This window comes from Lygodium microphyllum, chromosome 2 (assembly GCF_053477565.2).
Source record: "Lygodium microphyllum isolate KBCC chromosome 2, Lygodium_microphyllum_v1.1.10, whole genome shotgun sequence".
In the NCBI taxonomy this organism is placed as follows: domain Eukaryota; kingdom Viridiplantae; phylum Streptophyta; class Polypodiopsida; order Schizaeales; family Lygodiaceae; genus Lygodium; species Lygodium microphyllum.
Genome location: NC_141136.1, coordinates 185,441,620 through 185,451,050, shown reverse-complemented (window position 1 = coordinate 185,451,050; position 9,431 = coordinate 185,441,620). Strand labels below are relative to the sequence as shown.

Sequence of the window (9,431 nt, the reverse complement as noted above, 5' to 3'; positions counted from 1 at the left end):
CACTTTTTTTACAAATATACTTTTATAGAAACCTTGAACCTCTAGAAACCTTGAACCAACCAATAGCTTCCATAAATGTGATTGGGATTAGATAGCGTAAACCAATGACCATGTACATAAGCATCAAATTTGTGATTTGCATGTAATGAAAGAAGCTGAGAGGAGAGAGAAGGAGAGATGAGGAGAGAGAAAGAGAACAAGAAGAAGAAGGAAAAATACTAGAATAGGAGAGAGAAAGAGAGAAAGAGAGAAAAGAGGAGAGAAAGGAGAAGGAAGCCATGGAAGCTGGAGATGAAGGTGAAGAGTGTGATCTTGATAATAACCGGTTGCCCTAATCTGAGGCTCTTACACCTTAAATACCCCGGTCAGTGTGACGGTGTCAAGCATTTTTTCGAAAACTGAAAACCCCTAGTCAAACTATAGTTAGGTTTGATTTATGCTAGCTTAGTTGTTTATGTGACAGTTAGTTTTGTTGTTTCGTAGTTTGATTTCTTGTGTTTGTTTAGCCTAGGATTTGCTTTTGTCATTTTGTTTGATTTGTTGAGTGTGGAACTTGATAACCTTGGTCGAGCTTGGTATTTTTTTGAACAAGATGAAGCTTGTGTTTGCCAATAGCTACAGAACATTGAGGAGTTAGGTATATTATCTTGTCAAGACTCTTGCACATCACAGGGGATAATGGGTTCACGAGCACTTCACATTGCACTTGTTGATGCACTGCACTCGGGGTCGTCTCCTGTTCTTATCAAATACTTCCATGCCATGGGTTGGGATTATGCACATTTTTCACCATCATTGAGAACTAGCACAGCATGAGGTCTGCTGCAACTACATGCACTAAATCTTAGATGCATACGCACATGAGAGTGCACCTATCATTAAGCACGCACATTTCTTGCACACACAATATTTGGGATGCTCATCATAAAGTTAGGAACCTCTTGTAAGAAGGTTGGGTGAGTTAGAGGGTCGTGAAGAAGGACACCATCAATTGTGAGATGGGTTGTTCATATCTAGTCAACATCTTGAGGACCATCATTTTCTTGAGAGATTGTGAGATTTTGGATGGGTGGAGCGGAGTATATCATATCTTTTTATGAGAGTTGAGAGGTGAGGATAAGGAATTTTAAATTAATCAAGAAATTTTTTTTGCATTTTGCATGACGCAAGATCACATGTAGATAGACTAGGCACAATTTCTTCAATCCATACATTATTTTTGTGTGTAGCATCGATTGATTGGTTGCATATCATGGATCCAACATTGTATATTTTTTCAAATCATGAATGATTGGGCAAGGAGTTTGTTTCAAAAAAACCATATTCTTGCTAGGGCACATTGCATAAAAAACAGGTTCATATCCAGAGAATGCTTATTTTGAAGACTCCAGGATCAAAGGAAAAGATTGTACGTTTTACATCGTCAATGAGTATTTCTTGAAGAAAAAGAGGACATGTGTGTTGAAAGTGTATGCAATCACAAGAACAATAGGCCAAGAAAGGGAATAAGTCGTCCAAGCTAAAAGATGGAGAAAAATGATACGATTTACGAATATCAGTATTTTTGCCAATTTTTGATGGATTTTCGTAATTCTGCCCACGCTACCTTGTCGACCAGATGTGTTCCGATCGTGTTGAGTATCCGAACAACTATATTCGGAGTTCAAATGACGAACTTATGATCCAAACAAGTTGCAAACAGGCATAGGGCAAAAAAAACAAAAATAGTGAAAAGCAGTAGAAAACCAAAAGCCAAAAGATAAAAGCAAAAAGCCTAATGTGTGTGAGTGTGAATAGAAAACTATATAAGGAGAGGACATTGAAGAGTTAAGGGCCTTCCCCCTTGAGTACAATTGTATTTTGTGAGAGAGGAGAGTGGAGGGTCGCATGCTAGAGTGAGCTCTTATCATGCCAATTTGGAAGTTGGAGCTTTTGGGTGTCAAACCGCCGAGCATCAGCTCAAGGTTGTTAAGGTACGAAAATATATCTCACTTGGTTTGTTTTCAAATTGTTGGTATTTTCATTCTGTTGTGGTTGTGTGATGCTCTACCCACATTTGGGTTTTTGGTTGTTTTGAGCTTCAAGAGGCATTGTGTTTTGTCTTGTTTTTATATGTGGCTTGTGGTGTATTATCAAATATTTGAATTTTTCAAATTGAGTTGTGCATTGTCGTGCTGCTGCGCATCCAAGGTGTGAAATCCACCAAAAAGTTGTGTGTGTGACATTTGTTACTTTGTACATACTTAAACGTTGTGCTTTGCTCTGCCTGAACATTTTGCCTTCAGTTGGTTCATGTTCAATTTCACATAAGAGACAAGTGTTGTTTGGGAGTGAATCTGGTATTTGTTACAAACAATTTAGAAGGAGAATGGGCTCTAGATCTGTAATGAGTATGGTTTTCCCGAGCTTTTCAAGTTGTTTGCTTATGCTAAAGATACAAATGGTATCGACAACGGGAGAACTTCTACCTTTCATGCTTTGAGATGGCTTCATCTTATGTGTAGTCTACTGAAGAGAAAATAATTACATGCTTCTTGCATATAGACAATCTATTATAGGACGCTATGCACATATATAACTTGGGCATGGATCAAATGTGCAAGGGTTTGAAACTACTACAACATTCAACCCTTCAATGAATGATTTTGTCATACATATTCCAACTTTAAGAGCTAACAAATGGTGACCAGGAGGCTTATGGAAAGTCTCAACACATGTGATTGTTTATGAAATTCTGCTTACAGATGGCCGTAATTATGATGTTCAGTGCAAATTTGTAGCCTTGACAATCATCAAGCATTGCCTGGAGTTACAGTTGGCTGATTAACAGAAATGAGACGATATCACTTCAATGAAGAGAGAGGAATCCTATTATCTACTATAAATTTCAACTGGATATGGGTTACGGCAGCCTGGAGATCAACAACCTTCAAAGCTCTACAATAAACACAAAATACGACGATTTTGTAGAAGATAAACAGTGTATTTCAAAATGCATCGAAGGACGGATGTGGGGTTCTGAAAGATTTGATGATGGTTGATGCAGCACATAAGGCATGGCAGGCTAGGTAGCAGATGGCGACAGCAAAAATAGGCCTAAGGTTTTTTAGGAAGAAAGCTTGGCAAACTCCCAAAATATACAGACATGCCAATCTTGTCTTTAGGAAAGACATGAGATCATCATCAACGAAAGGGAAGAAAAGCGCAGTGTATCTGACACGAGGGGAAGGACAAGCAACTCAAGAACAAAAACAGGGAGTTGAAGAGGAGTTTTAGAGTTGCCAGATTGACATGACAAGCATAAGAACGTCGCACGTTTGGATGGATTCATCACGCTATAATGCGCTGCATTCTTGATACTCTCAAAGTTAAATGAAAAATCATGCGTTGACGTTAATCTGGACCAACTATGGACAGAGTGGGCAGGTTCAACACGGAGGTTCAATGTCAGTCATGTGGACAACACTCACAGGAGAGAAAATTGCTGAATTCAAGGCCTTCAGTTTGTTCGACAAAGATGGGAACATAAGCATTACCACAAAAGAATTGGGAACTGTGATGCGATCCCTTGGCCAGAATCCAACGGAGGCAGAGCTACAAGAGATGATCAAAGAGATTGATGTGGATGAAAACGGACACTGATTCTGAAGAGGAATTAAAGGAAGCCTTCAAGGTTTTTGATAAAGACCAGAATGGCTTTATTTCTGCGGCAGAGCTGCACCATGTGATGACGAATCTTGGAGAGAAGTTGACACATGAGGAAGTGGATGAGATGATTCGTGAGGCAAATGTAGATGATGATGGACAAGTAAATTATGAGGAGTTTGTGAGAATGATGCTTTCCAAATGAGCCACCCTTTTTCTGCATCTGGAGAAATGTTGTGGTGGACATTACCTACTATGACAGCAAGCGGTTACTGGTGATTTCTATTTTGAAACCAACACAAAGCCAATTCTGTCTGTACTTTAGCAAGACCCTCACATACAAACTTGGTCACTTTAGTTTGCTATATGGTGGCAGCATTCACTCTTGCAATTGACCTCTAATGCTTTAGTAGAGAGCTCCATTTATGTAACGTGGTACAGTCTGGTACTGGATTGCTGGATTCAAGGTGTTTTTAGAGAAGGTCTTGTGACATGAATGCTCACTTCTCCTTGCCAAGGCTACACCACTGAATAGGCTCTTTTAGCTATTCTAAGGGCTAAGACATACAGAATTGTTGTCCCAAATTGGGTTCAGAATTCTCAGAAGCTACGTGAGGCCGTGGATTTGAACATAGACAATAATTACCTGTCTAAATCAAAAGATCATATTGTCACAACAGAGTTCAACTCTTCTGATGTTTAAAAAAAAGGGAATTGCTAAGCTAGAAAGCTGTTTGTCTCATTAGTCTTCTAAAGAGTTGTTGGAATGTAAACATGAATGTTGTGGAGGTTGCCACTATAAGCTAATTTGGCTTTCTATTCGTCTTCAGTTATTGGCAGAAATAAAAACAGAAACTTGACATCATTTTCTCATCTTACTTATTCGCTTGATTGATCTTCTATCTTGGAATTTCTGAAGGACCTCTGTGGTTGCGACTTTGCTTTCAAAAACCCTTCGACATATTTGGTGAACCCAACGTGAAATGCATCGCATTTAAAAAAATTTCAGGATGGGAGATACTTCAGCATCAATTTCAGCCTCTTCTACGATTCTTGCTTTGTCTTCAACTCCATCATTGACTTCTGCTTCAAGTACTTCTACGGATGATTTAAAGCAGATTTTGTAGAATATGTCTATGTATATGCAGCTTCAAAATCAGCAGACACAATTGTATATGCAGCAGCATAACAGCAGTTACATCAACAACAGTTGTCTCAACAAAGGCAACTATATTCGGAACAAGAGAATGCAATCAGCGCAACTAAGGTGATTGAAGCAGTTGAAAATGAAAAGAAGCTATTTGACGGCCGTAATGTATCGGCTTATTTGAAGATGTATGAGATTAAGATGGGACTTTTTGGAGTACCGACAGGACTTATGAGTAAATATTTTCTTCGCCTTATCACACTTGCCTTGAGGGTAAAAGTGACTGATCTTTTCCTTCAAAATTCACATTGGCAATATTTTAAAAAGGCCTTGAAAGAGGAGTATTTTGATGCCAGAAGGCATATTACACGGTGGATTCCGTGCCACGGTGGATTCGGTGAGGTTTTACGGTGGATTCCGTAAACTTTGATTACCGGGGCTCATACACAAAGTGGATTCTTTGTGCGAGAAGTCGATGGGGATGCCTATCATTTTCGAGCATTTCGTTAATTTAGTGTGTACATGGGTGATTCCATAGCGGGTGATTCCACAAAATACATATTAAATTAATAAACATTTATGAGTTTAGAGTGCGCACGCGTGATAAATTAAGGTTAGAATTGATTTCTAACCAATTGATTTATTTATGTAGTTGAAGACTGCTAGGTATTCACTTTTGTCGGCTTAATTGTATTATTTTACTAACGATTGTGAATGCTTCAGTTGATGTGTAGAGATAGCAGCAGTGGCAGTGGAAAGCATTGGAGGATAGCGTGTATTCGAGTTATCATCTATATTTTGATGGGCGCATACCTTAGGCATAGCGCCTATATTTTGTCACGCCTATTTATCAAGGCGTTAGATATTTATTTATTATTTTTGTATGCGCATGGGCGCACGATTTAGATATTTGTATTTGGACATTGTATTGGGTATGCCTGACTTCTTGGCCACCCATTAGCTTTATTTCTACTTGGCACTAAAGCAAACTCAAAAGCCAAAAGCGTGCTATTTTGTAATTTGGGCTATTATTTGAGCTTGAAGATGATTAATACATAAAATACATGCTTTGTGGAGCGCTCACACAAGGCATGGGGGGAGATTGCACCCAACTGGTCTCTTGTTCATGTCGTGCATGCTTTCTACATTGATTTGTGTGCAAAAAGTAGAGTTCTTTTGTTCTTGGGGACCTTCTGACGCTCACTACGTGCGCTTACGGCATCCGATATGTGCGCCAATGGTATCAAAGCGAAGCTGAGATGGAGAGCTTCCAATCGCTACCCATCTTGCGCGAAGGCGGACCTCTTGCAACGATCGAGCTCTACAATGAGTTTCATTGCAAATGGTCGATACGGGTGGATTCCTGGCAGTCAAGAACCTCTGTCTACAACCTCTGATCGTGAAGGACCGGCTTGAGGAGGCAGAGGACCACATCAACATCTCCTTCTCCAAGTCGTTTTTCCACAGTCAACAAATGACGGAACAAAATATGGACGATTTAATGGCTGAAGGTGATCTTCCCAAACCTACGATGGAACAAAAATTGGATTTAATTATGATGCAGCTTGATGAAGAACGAAGAGCCCAACAAGCTTTGCAAGCTCAATTGGCCAATTTGCAACGATCTACCACTGACAAAGATGGACCACAACCCGAAGATCTTATACGACGTACCATCAATGTGACACTTGAAGCCCAATCCATCCGCAAAGAAACAAAGATAAGTAAAAGAAACTTCAAATTTCGTGTTTCAATGGAACTCGAGATGGAAAGACAATACTTGCATTTATCAGTCAATTTGATGATTACTTTCATGAGGAGACATACGCTGAAAAAGATAAAATTAAATGTGTCACTAATCATTTAGTCGATCGAGTATCTCTTTGGTGGACTGTGGTTCGCAAGAGCATTGATTGTCCCACTACCTGGGAGAGTTTCCAAAAAAAGTTTTTGTAGAATTTCCTTCCTCCTCAATTCCATGAAAAAGCCATAAAGCAATGGGATCTTCTACAACAAAGAGATCGTGAGCCTATTTCCCAATACACCGAATGTTTTTGGAATGCCTTACTACAACTCCGTATGCTTGAAGACGTACCTGAAGCGACTCACAAATGCAAGTTTATGTCTGGATTACTTAGACATTACTACGCTGAAGTCAATATGTTCAAGCCTACAACCCTTGAAGATGCAATTTCCTTGGCTCATGACACTGAAGACAAGATTTGAGAAAGAGACAAGCGTCCACAACAATTTCAAGCAAATGGTTACTATGGTTGCAAGCAATTCAATTCAAATTTTAGAAGATTCAATCAAAGTCGTTTTCCTTCATCATCTTTCCGTAAGACTTGGACAAAACCACCTGCTTTGCCATCAAATACCAATCCAAATCCTAAGCCATCCTCATAGCCAAATTTCCTACTATTGCAAACAATGTATCTAAAGCCAAACCTATAGTTTGTTACAAATGCCATCAACCTAGATATCTAGCAGCCAATTGCCAATCGAAGAAACCACCTGTCCATATCAATTATCTTGGAGCAATGGAAGATGAAGAACGTGAAGAAATGCCTGACTTTATAGAAGATGATGACGATCTTGCTACTCCACTACAAGGGATCGGGCTCATACCCGCGCTCCTAGCCGCACAAAATGACTTGGGAAAAAAAGTGTCAGGCCCGTGTAATAGCGCGTGTATCATCGCGGCCAGAGACATGCGTGTAAAAGCGCGTGTACAGTGACAGCCAGTCGCGCGAATACACGACCCCATACACGCGTTCTACGCAGTTTTGCTGCAAATTTACACGCGAATCTAACAGACTATCCGCGCAAATATACGCGATTTTGACAGATGACACGCGCTTATACACGCGATTACAGAGGGAAAAAAAAAATCCAGAGAGTGCTTTTGGGTGCCCGGATGCTGTTCCAGCATCCAGCCACCCAAAGGCACTCTCTGGATTTTTTTTTGGTGCATTGCACCATAAAAAAAGAGCGATTTAGATTTCAAGACACGAATCAAGACTCACTCTCTATGAATACACGATTCAATATTACTATCTAAAACTTAATACACGACTCAAGACTCACGATTCAATACATTGTCAATACATGATACATTTGTGTACAAGGGAGTCCATATGTCAAAATAGCCCATGGCTTTAATTAGGAACAAATATATACAAAGTCAAATAGGGAGCTAGGTGCAAAAAAGCCCATGGCTTCAGTTACAAAAAATTTTTGTACAACCACATCCTACAGTATTCTGAAAGCTAATCAGAGGATGATGAGGACCGTGTGCTCTCTCCATGATCAGAGGAGCTCGCATCGGTATATTCCGATGAGTGGTGCTCGCCTCCACCAGGAGCAGTGGCACGAACATCAGCAGTGGCGGCTGGATCATCAGGGGCAGGAGCATCAGCAGCTTGTGCCTGTTCAAGAAATATACCGTATGTAAGTATACATATATATGCAATTAAATAAACCAAAATCATTCATTTAGAGTTTTCAAGTACCTGTCGACCGTATGGTCTCATGGCCGCGTCAAACTACGCATCCGTAATACGTCCCTCGTTTCTGAAGATGGCCCACGTGTCACGTCTGCTATTGCGGCGAGCATACCCAGTCTTGTGGGCTGTGGGCCTCCTCCCCATAACCCGTCGCTGTAACATAATCAAGATAGTTTGTAAGATCAAAACAATCATAGAATCAATGAATTTGGCAAACAATCAAATAAAGAGGCAAGTTACTTACGAACTCTGCCTCCCACGACTCGACGCCGCCAGATCCGAAATGCGACGATCCAATGGTCTCCATCTGGATCCGTCGTGCCTCCACATGCTGCCTGCTCTTCACGCCTCCCTCTGCGCGCTTCTTTGCCTCCTTCCACTCGCGTTTGTGGGCAGTGGCAGGTTTCTCACAAGGATAGCCACCCGCAGCTACATTCACCCCATCATCGTACGCGAGTTTCTTAAGGTGAGATCTTTTATTACTTAAGATCTCCCTTATTCGCGTCCTTCCCCATACATCCGAGAATGTCGCTCGTGGGGGATTGGGGTACCGACTATGTACACTATCTAGGACCTCCCTAACTAACCGGCTATCCTGATCTTTAAATTTTACAAAACAGTTTCTATACATGTTTGAAACTACCCCCCGCATATACTCCATCACCTCTTTCCCTCTCGCATCCATGACTACCCCGCCCCTATCCGTAACATCGTAGAAAATCTCTCCCTCCACCTCTCTCGCCTCCTCCGACTCCTTACTGTCTCCTCGTACATGCCTCCCTCCATGCCCTCTCTCACCGTGTGCCCTACTACCCCCCCCACCAAAGCACCCGCCGCATAATCCTCCACTCCCGCTCTCCCTACTGCGGCGTCGGCTCTCATCTGTACTGCGGGAGTGGCCATGACTAGGGGTGGCTGCACGTGACTGTGTACGTGACTGTGGCTGTGAGGGAGCACGTGATGGTGGCCGTGAGCCCTCACGTGACAGTACAGAGGAGGGTGTGCGTGAGTGTGTCCGTGCAGGGGTGTGTCTCCTCGGTGAGCGTGTATGCGCAGGGGTACGTCTCGCCGGACTCGCAGGCGTAGACGGCAGTGGAGAGGCTTGTGTACTTGGGGGCGCGGTGTGACCTGGG

At 41.6% G+C, this 9,431-nt stretch overlaps 2 pseudogenes; one reads left to right on the top strand and one right to left on the bottom strand.

Moving 5' to 3' along the window:
- The first annotated feature begins 3,453 nt into the window (after window positions 1-3,453).
- LOC148040700 (calmodulin-2 pseudogene) lies at window positions 3,454-3,946 on the top strand (annotated as a pseudogene).
- Window positions 3,947-8,061: 4,115 nt separating this feature from the next.
- LOC148040699 (uncharacterized) lies at window positions 8,062-8,605 on the bottom strand (annotated as a pseudogene).
- Between the last annotated feature and the right edge of the window lie 826 nt (window positions 8,606-9,431).